Here is a 7,733-nt window from a genome sequence, read left to right on the forward strand (position 1 = left end):
GGAATCACCCCAAAACCATCCCGGAATCACCCCAAAAACACCCCAGTCCAGGGCGGCCCTGCAGCGCCCAAAACAGCCCAAAATCACCCCAAAAACATCCCAGAATCACCCCAAAAACATCCCAGTCCAGGGCGGCCCTGCAGCGCCCAAAACAGCCCAAAATCACCCCAAAAACATCCCAGAATCACCCCAAAAACATCCCAGTCCAGGGCGGCCCTACAGCGCCCAAAACAGCCCAAAATCACCCCAAAACCATCCCAGAATCACCCCAAAACCATCCCGGAATCACCCCAAAACCATCCCAGTCCAGGGCGGCCCTGCAGCACCCAAAACAGCCCAAAATCACCCCAAAACCATCCCGGAATCACCCCAAAACCATCCCAGGCCAGGGCGGCCCCGCAGCACCCAAAACAGCCCAAAATCACCCCAAAACCATCCCAGAATCACCCCAAAACCATCCCGGAATCACCCCAAAAACACCCCAGTCCAGGGCGGCCCTGCAGCGCCCAAAACAGCCCAAAATCACCCCAAAACCATCCCGGAATCACCCCAAAACCATCCCAGAATCACCCCAAAAACATCCCAGTCCAGGGCGGCCCTGCAGCGCCCAAAACAGCCCAAAATCACCCCAAAACCATCCCGGAATCACCACGAAGCAATCCTAAAATCACCCCAGCCCAGGGCATCCCTGCAGTGCCTCAAACACCCCAAAACCTTCAGGATTCCCCCAAAATCCCCAGTTTCACCCCTAAAATTCTTTGCCCCAACAATTCCTCGGTTTTTTCCCAAACGCTCCATCCTCCCACCAAAAACCCCAAAATCCCCACATCCTCCTCATCCCATTTCCACCCCCAATTCCCCTCCTGAATGTCCCTTGTCCCCCAAAATGACCCAAACCCCCAAACCCCCACTGCCAGCCCCGTTTTCCCCCCAGATTCGGGATCCCCTGGCCCCAAACCCCAATTTTGGGATTTGGGATCGCTCACTCGCAGTCCTGCTCCAGCTCCTGCAGCAGCTTTGTCCCGATGTCCCTGGCGGTGTCCCCAGGGTGTCCCCGCAGCTCGGCCAGGTTCCTCTCCTGGGAACGGCCCCAAAATGTCCCCACATGGATTTGGGGTCAATCCCACCCCAAACCGTTCCCACATGGGTTTGGGATCAATCCCAGCCAGATTTGGGATCATTCCCACCCGAATTTGGGGTCAGTCCCGCCCAGATTTGGGATAAATCCCACCTGGATTTGGGGTCAGCCCCACACAGATTTGGGATCATTCCCACCCAGATTTGGGGTCAGTCCCGCCCAGATTTGGGATAAATCCCACCTGGATTTGGGATCAGTCCCACACCGGATTTGGGGTCGTTCCCAGGCGGATTTGGGGACATTCCCACCCAGATTTGGGGTCAGTCCCGCCCGGATTTGGGGTCGTTCCCAGGCGGATTTGGGGTCATTCCCACCCAGATTTGGGGACATTCCCAGGCGGATTTGGGGTCAGTCCCACCCAGATTTGGGATCAGTCCCCACCTGGATTTGGGGACATTCCCGCCCAGATTTGGGGTCAGTCCCGCCCAGATTTGGGGTCAGTCCCGCCCGGATTTGGGGTCTCACCAGGCGCTGGCACAGGGCTCGCAGGAGGTTCAGGCTGTCCCAGCGGTGCCCGGCGTCCTCCCACAGCGAGGTGACAGCCACCACTGGTTTGTCCCTGAACCACGGCAGGTGGTGGTAGAGGTTCCCTAAATCCGGGAAAATCGGGAAAATCGGGAAAATCGGGGTCAGGACGGACCCGGCCGCGCTGCTGAGGGGCAGCTGGGGCTTCCCGGGAGGTGTCACAGGATTACCAGGGATTCCCAAAGTGTCCCCTGATCCGCAGGTGACATCACGAGGGTGACACCCAATCCATGTCCCCGACACCCCAAAAACGCCCCAAAGCCGCCCCAGGGCGTCCTTTTAGCACCCCAAAATCACCCCAAAATCACCCCAAAAGCACCCCAAGATCCCCTCAACCCAGGGCGTCCTGGCAGTGCCCCAAAACACCCCAAAGTAAACCAGAATCACCCCCAAAATCACCTCAAAATAACCCCAAAACCACCCTGCAATCAGCTCAAAACACCCTAAAACCCCCCCCAAACACCCCAAAACCACCCCCAAATAACCCCAAACCTCCCAATCCCTCCCGCACACGCGGATCAAACACTTCCATAACCACCCTAATCAAGCATTCCCAACAATGAATCACTCCCCCGCTGTCCCAGCGCCCCTTCCCACTCCCCAGGCGCCCGGGAGGTGACAATGCCACCCCGGGCGCTGTCCCCGCTCACCGTCGAAGGCGGGCGGGGCGGGCGCGGTGGCGGCCGCGGCTCGGCCGATGCCCAGCTCCAGGCTCAGCGCCTCGGGGCCGCCTGGCACCATGGTGGCCGAGTAAAAAACCCCGCAGAGCCCCAGCTGGCAGCGGGGCAGGCGGCTCTGCGGCGAGGAGAAACCCCAAAAGGGCTCAGCTGGCCCCGCGGGGCGCAGGTGGCACCGGCCCGCCGTGTCCCCCGTGTCCCCCGTGTCCCCACCTGCGCCCGCTCGGCGTCCACCGGGGCCACGGAGTCGCGGTGGCGCCCGGGGGGGGTCCCCAGGTGGGTGCAGAGCTCCAGCAGCAGGCGGCCCCGGTAGACCGGCCCCGAGTCCTGGGAAACGAGCCCCGGGGTGTGGGGTGGCCATGGGACACCCCAAATGTCCCCTTGTCCCCTAAAGTCCTGCCCCAATATTGCCGGTTTTCCCTCAAATGCCCCGTTCTCTGTTTCCTCCATCCCATTTCCACCGCATTCCCCCATCACATTTTCACCCCAGAAGTTTCACTGTCTCCTAAAGTTCTGCATTTGCCTCAACAATTAACCATTTTTCCTTCAAATGCCCCGTTCTCCATCTCCCCCACCCCATTTCCACCCCCTTCTCCATCTCCCCCACCCCATTTCCACCCCCTTCTCCATCTCCCCCCCCCCATTTCCACCCCATTCTCCGTTTCCCCCACCCCATTTCACCTCACAAGTCCCACTGCCCTTGAAAACATCCCAAATTCCCTTTCCCATTCCCCAAACCCTCTGACAAGCCCCACATTTCCTCCCGCATTGCCCCGTTCTCACCCCAAACATCCCACGGCCCTCAGAAATCCTTCCTTTGCCCCAACAACTCCTGATTTTCCCCAAAAATCCCCCATTGCCCCTCCAAAAACCCCACTGCCCCCAAAACCTGCTCTGTACCCTGGCAGCATCCGCCCGGGGGCCGTAGAAGGGCAGGAAGCTGGGCCCGAAGGAGGGGAAAAACCCGGGGGTCCCCTCTGGGGGAAGAGAAAAGGGGGTTCAGGGTGGCCTCTGGCTAATGGGGACCCCAAAACGGGACAGCCCCGCTCACCCTCGAGCTCGTCGGGGTCCCGGGAGATTTGGGACAGCCTCAGGGTGGCCCTGCCCACGGCTTTGCTCCGGCACGACCTGGAGGGAGCACGGTCAGGGGTCCTCCGAACGCGGGGAGGGGTCCCCAAACCCGCGGGGTGTCCCCCAAACCCTCGGGGTGTCCCCTGCTCACCCTCGCAGGATTTCCAGCAGGATTTCGTCACAGATGGGGGGCAGCTGCGGGGACAGAACAGCGCCGAGTGTGGCTGTGGAAATGGGGGCGTCCCCCTTTTTGGGGTGCCCCTGTTTAGGGCCGGGGGCTCTCCTCACCCGCAGGGGGAAGAACAAAACCTCGTTCCACTCGGGGCTGCCATCGGCGGGCACCCAGCTGGTGCAGAGCTGCGGCGGGGACACCCGTGAGCCCCCGAAAGGATCGGGCACCCCCAGAGCCCCCGGGCACCCCAAATTCCCCTCCCGGTGCTCACCGTCCTGCCCGCAAAGCCGACCCGCACCGACACCTTCGGCGAGCCCGCGGTGCCGCCCAGGCACGGCCGCGCCGGCTCCGCTGCGCGGGGATGGCGAGCAGCGACATTTTGGGGGGTCCCCAGATCCTTCCCCACCCCGAATCACCCCCGGTTCCCGCTCTCTGGTGAGCAGGGGGGTCCCCAAAGCCACCCTTTGCCCCAAATTCCCAGTGTTCCCACTCTGTGGTGAGCAGGGGGGTCCACAAATCCACCCTTTGCCCCAAATTCCCCCATGCCCACCTTGGGATGAGAAGGGGGGTCCCCAAACCCACCCCCACCCCAAATCCCCGGTGTCCCCGCCCTGTGGTGAGCAGGCGGTTCCCCAAATCTGGCCCCCCTCCAAACCCCCGTGTCCCCATCCCAAACCCCGGTGTCCCAAAGCCACACCCCGCTGTTCCCACCCCAATTACGATGTCCCCACCCCAATCCCGACGTTCCCACCCCAATCCCCGGTGTTCCCACCCCAATCCCGGTGTTCCCACCCCAATTCCCGATGTCCCCACCCCAATTCCCGATGTCCCTACCCCAATCCCTGGTGTTCCCACCCCAATCCCGGTATCCCCACGCCAATTCCCGATGTTCCCATCCCAATCCCCGGTGTTCCCACCCCAAACCCTTGTGTCCCCACGCCAATTCCCAGTGTCCCCATAAACCCCAGTGTCCGCACTCCAATTCCCACGTGTCCCCACGCCACACCCCGACGTTCCCACCCCAGTTCCCGTCGTCCCCACCCCAATCCCGGTGTCCCCATGGCACATCCCGACGTTCCCACCCCAATCCCCGGTGTCCCCACCCCAATCCCGGTGTTCCCACCCCAATCCCGACGTTCCTACCCCAATTCCCGATGTCCCCACCCCAATCCCCAGTGTTCCCACCCCAATTCCCGATGTTCCCACCCCAATTCCCTTGGTCCCCACCCCAATCCCGATGTTCCCACCCCAATCCCCGGTGTCCCCACCCCAATCCCCGATGTCCCCACGCCACACCGCGGTGTCCCCACCCCGCGGCAGGTGCTCGGCGCGGAACACGCGGATCTGCAGCGTGGTGGCGCAGGGCGGTGGCCGCAGCAGGTTGGCCTCCACATCCTCGTCCCCCGCCGGCACCTCCTGCTCCTGGGGCGCAGGGATGGAGGTGACAGCTCGGGGACCGCCCCCAGCAGGGATTTTGGGGCGCGGGGGAGGGCGGGGCGCTCACCTGGGCGCGCTCGCCGGCGCGGCGCACCACGAGGCTGACCTGCAGCAAGCCCTGCGAGCGGCCGTCGGGGTGCCGCGGGTGCTGCAGGCTCAGCCACTTGCCGCTCAGGCTGCGCCCTGCCCCGCCGGCGACACCGCGGGTCACCTCCTCGGTGGCACCCGGAGGCACGCCTGAAAGCTCCCCAAAACGCACGGGGCTCCCCCAAAATGAGGCTTCACCCCTGGCTGGTGCTGGTGTGAAATAGCGCTCAAAATGTGGCAGCCCAGTGGCACCACAGGGCGTGCCTAAACCGCCCCCCAAAATGCACGGTGTGCACCCCAAATTAAGTTTTACCCCTGGCCAGGGCCTGCCAGAAACACCCCACAAAAGGTGGCGCCCCAAAATGTGTCACCCAGTGTCACCCCAACCCTGTCATTACCTGGGGCAGAGTAGACGGTGCCGATGTCGAGCTGTGGGAACGGCAAAGGAGGTGAGAGTGCTCTGACAGCCCATTCCCAGCGCCCTGTACCCAAAATCCCAACCCCAAACCCCATTCCCAAACCCCAATCCCAATCCCCCATTCCCAAACCTCTTTCCCATTCCCAAACCCCAATCCCAATCCCCCATTCCCAAACCTCTTTCCCATTCCCAAACCCCGTTCCCAAAATCCCAATCCTAAACCCCATTCCCAAACCCCAATCCCAATCCCCCATTCCCAAACCTCTTTCCCATTCCCAAACCCCGTTCCCAAAATCCCAATCCTAAACCCCATTCCCAAACCCCAATCCCAATCCCCCATTCCCAAAAGAGTGCTCTGACAGCCCATTCCCAGCGCCCTGTACCCAAAATCCCAACCCCAAACCCCATTCCCAAACCCCAATCCCAATCCCCCATTCCCAAACCCCAATCCCAAAACCCCATTCCCAAACCTCTTTCCCAAACCCCAATCCCAATCCCCCATTCCCAAACCCCATTCCCAAACCCCGTTCCCAATCTCCCAATCCCAAACCCCATTCCCAAACCCCAATCCCCCTCCTCACCTCGAAGATGCCGATGACAGGTTTGGTGCAGATGTTTGGTGAACGGAGCACCTGGGACAGGGAAGGGGACACGGCTGTCCCTGTGTCCTTCTGTCCCTGTGTCCTTCTGTCCCTGTGTCCCTGTCCCCCCGGTGCCACCTCTCCCCCCACCTGGATCTGGATGGGCTGTGCCACCAGCTGCTCCGGCGTCAGGCGGAAATTCTGACAAAACACCTGAAACGCCGGGAAGGGAGAGTGAGGGCGGCCCGAGGGACAGTGGCGGTGCCCGTGTCCCCTGGGGTTGTGTCACCTCGTCGAAGTAGGGGTTGTTCCCGCTGCGGCTGCGGCTGCGGAAGGTCTGCTTGCCGATCTGCACCCTCACCACGGGTTTGATGTCATTGCCCGGCAGCTGGCGGCCCTTGATGACCCTCACCCGGACCTGCGGGGTGGCGCGGGCGTGGTGGCCTCGTGGGGACGCCACCCCCCGGGTGCCACCGTGCCCGTGGGTGCCGTACCTGGAAATCCTCTTTCCTGCCCGCGGGTGCCACCCCGGCTGGCTCCAGGGCCACCTGGTCCTGCTCGGTGGTGACAGGGACGTCCCCGGCGGCGCCGCGCGGGTCGTGGTAGCAGCAGAGGGTGGCGGTGCACTGCAAAGGGACAGCGACACGGGGACAGTGCCACCCCGGGCTGCTGCGGGGCGCTGCGGGGCAGGGCTCACCCCCGTGGGCCGCTCGCGGTGGTCCAGCAGCGGGATGTCCCTGACGGCCATCGGCAGGCTGGGGTTGGCCACCAGCTCGCCCAGCGACAGCGTGGTGGCACCCAGGTCCCTGTGGGAGCCGGGGACACGGTGAGGGTGGCCGCGGTGAGGGGGTGGCCGCAGGGTGTCCCCTCAGGGCTGGCACTCACCCCTGGGGCAGCAGGCAGTCCCCACGCTGCAGGCGCAGGGCCAGCGTGTCGGTGGCGCTCAGGGGACACGCGTCCAGCGGCCACACCAGCTCCTGAGGGGGGGTGACACGGCTCAGGGGGGTGGCCCGACGTCCCTGTGCCACCACGGGTCACCCCGGGGCCGCCTCACCTCATTCCAGGTGAGGCTGCGCTCCTCGGGCACCACCTGGGTTCTCCTGGGGACACCTGTGTGCGACAGGAGGGGTGGTGGCACCTCGGGATGGGGACATGGGGCACTGGACACTGCACGGGCAGCATGCCGGTGCCACCCGGTGCCACGGGGACAGCCCCTGCGGTGTCCCCAAGCCCTCGGTACCTCGGAAGCAGACGGACAGCAGGACACCGGGACCGAAGCCGGTGGCCCCGGGAATGTGGACGGCGACGACGTGGCACCGCAGCATGGCCACGGAGCGGGGACACAACTGTCACCAGGGGGTGCCACCAGCGGGCCACCCCCGAGGTTCGGACACCGGCGGCGGGTTTGTCACCTCGGGGGTGCCACCAGCGGGCCACCCCCGAGGTGCTGTCACCAGGGGGTGCCGCGGCAGTGCCGGCCCCAGGTGCCACCAGCCCCGTGGCCGGCAGCGCGGCCGTTGGCTCGCCGTGTCCGAGTGCCAACGGCGGCTGTCGCGGGCGGCGCCGTCACCGCCACCCGCGTCCCCGTGTCCCCACGCGGGACGCTGCGCGACCCCGCGGGAGCGCG

The sequence above is a fragment of the Onychostruthus taczanowskii genome, unplaced genomic scaffold (genome assembly GCF_017590055.1).
Source record: "Onychostruthus taczanowskii isolate IOZ18803 unplaced genomic scaffold, ASM1759005v1 scaffold217, whole genome shotgun sequence".
Taxonomy (NCBI): Eukaryota; Metazoa; Chordata; class Aves; order Passeriformes; family Passeridae; genus Onychostruthus; species Onychostruthus taczanowskii.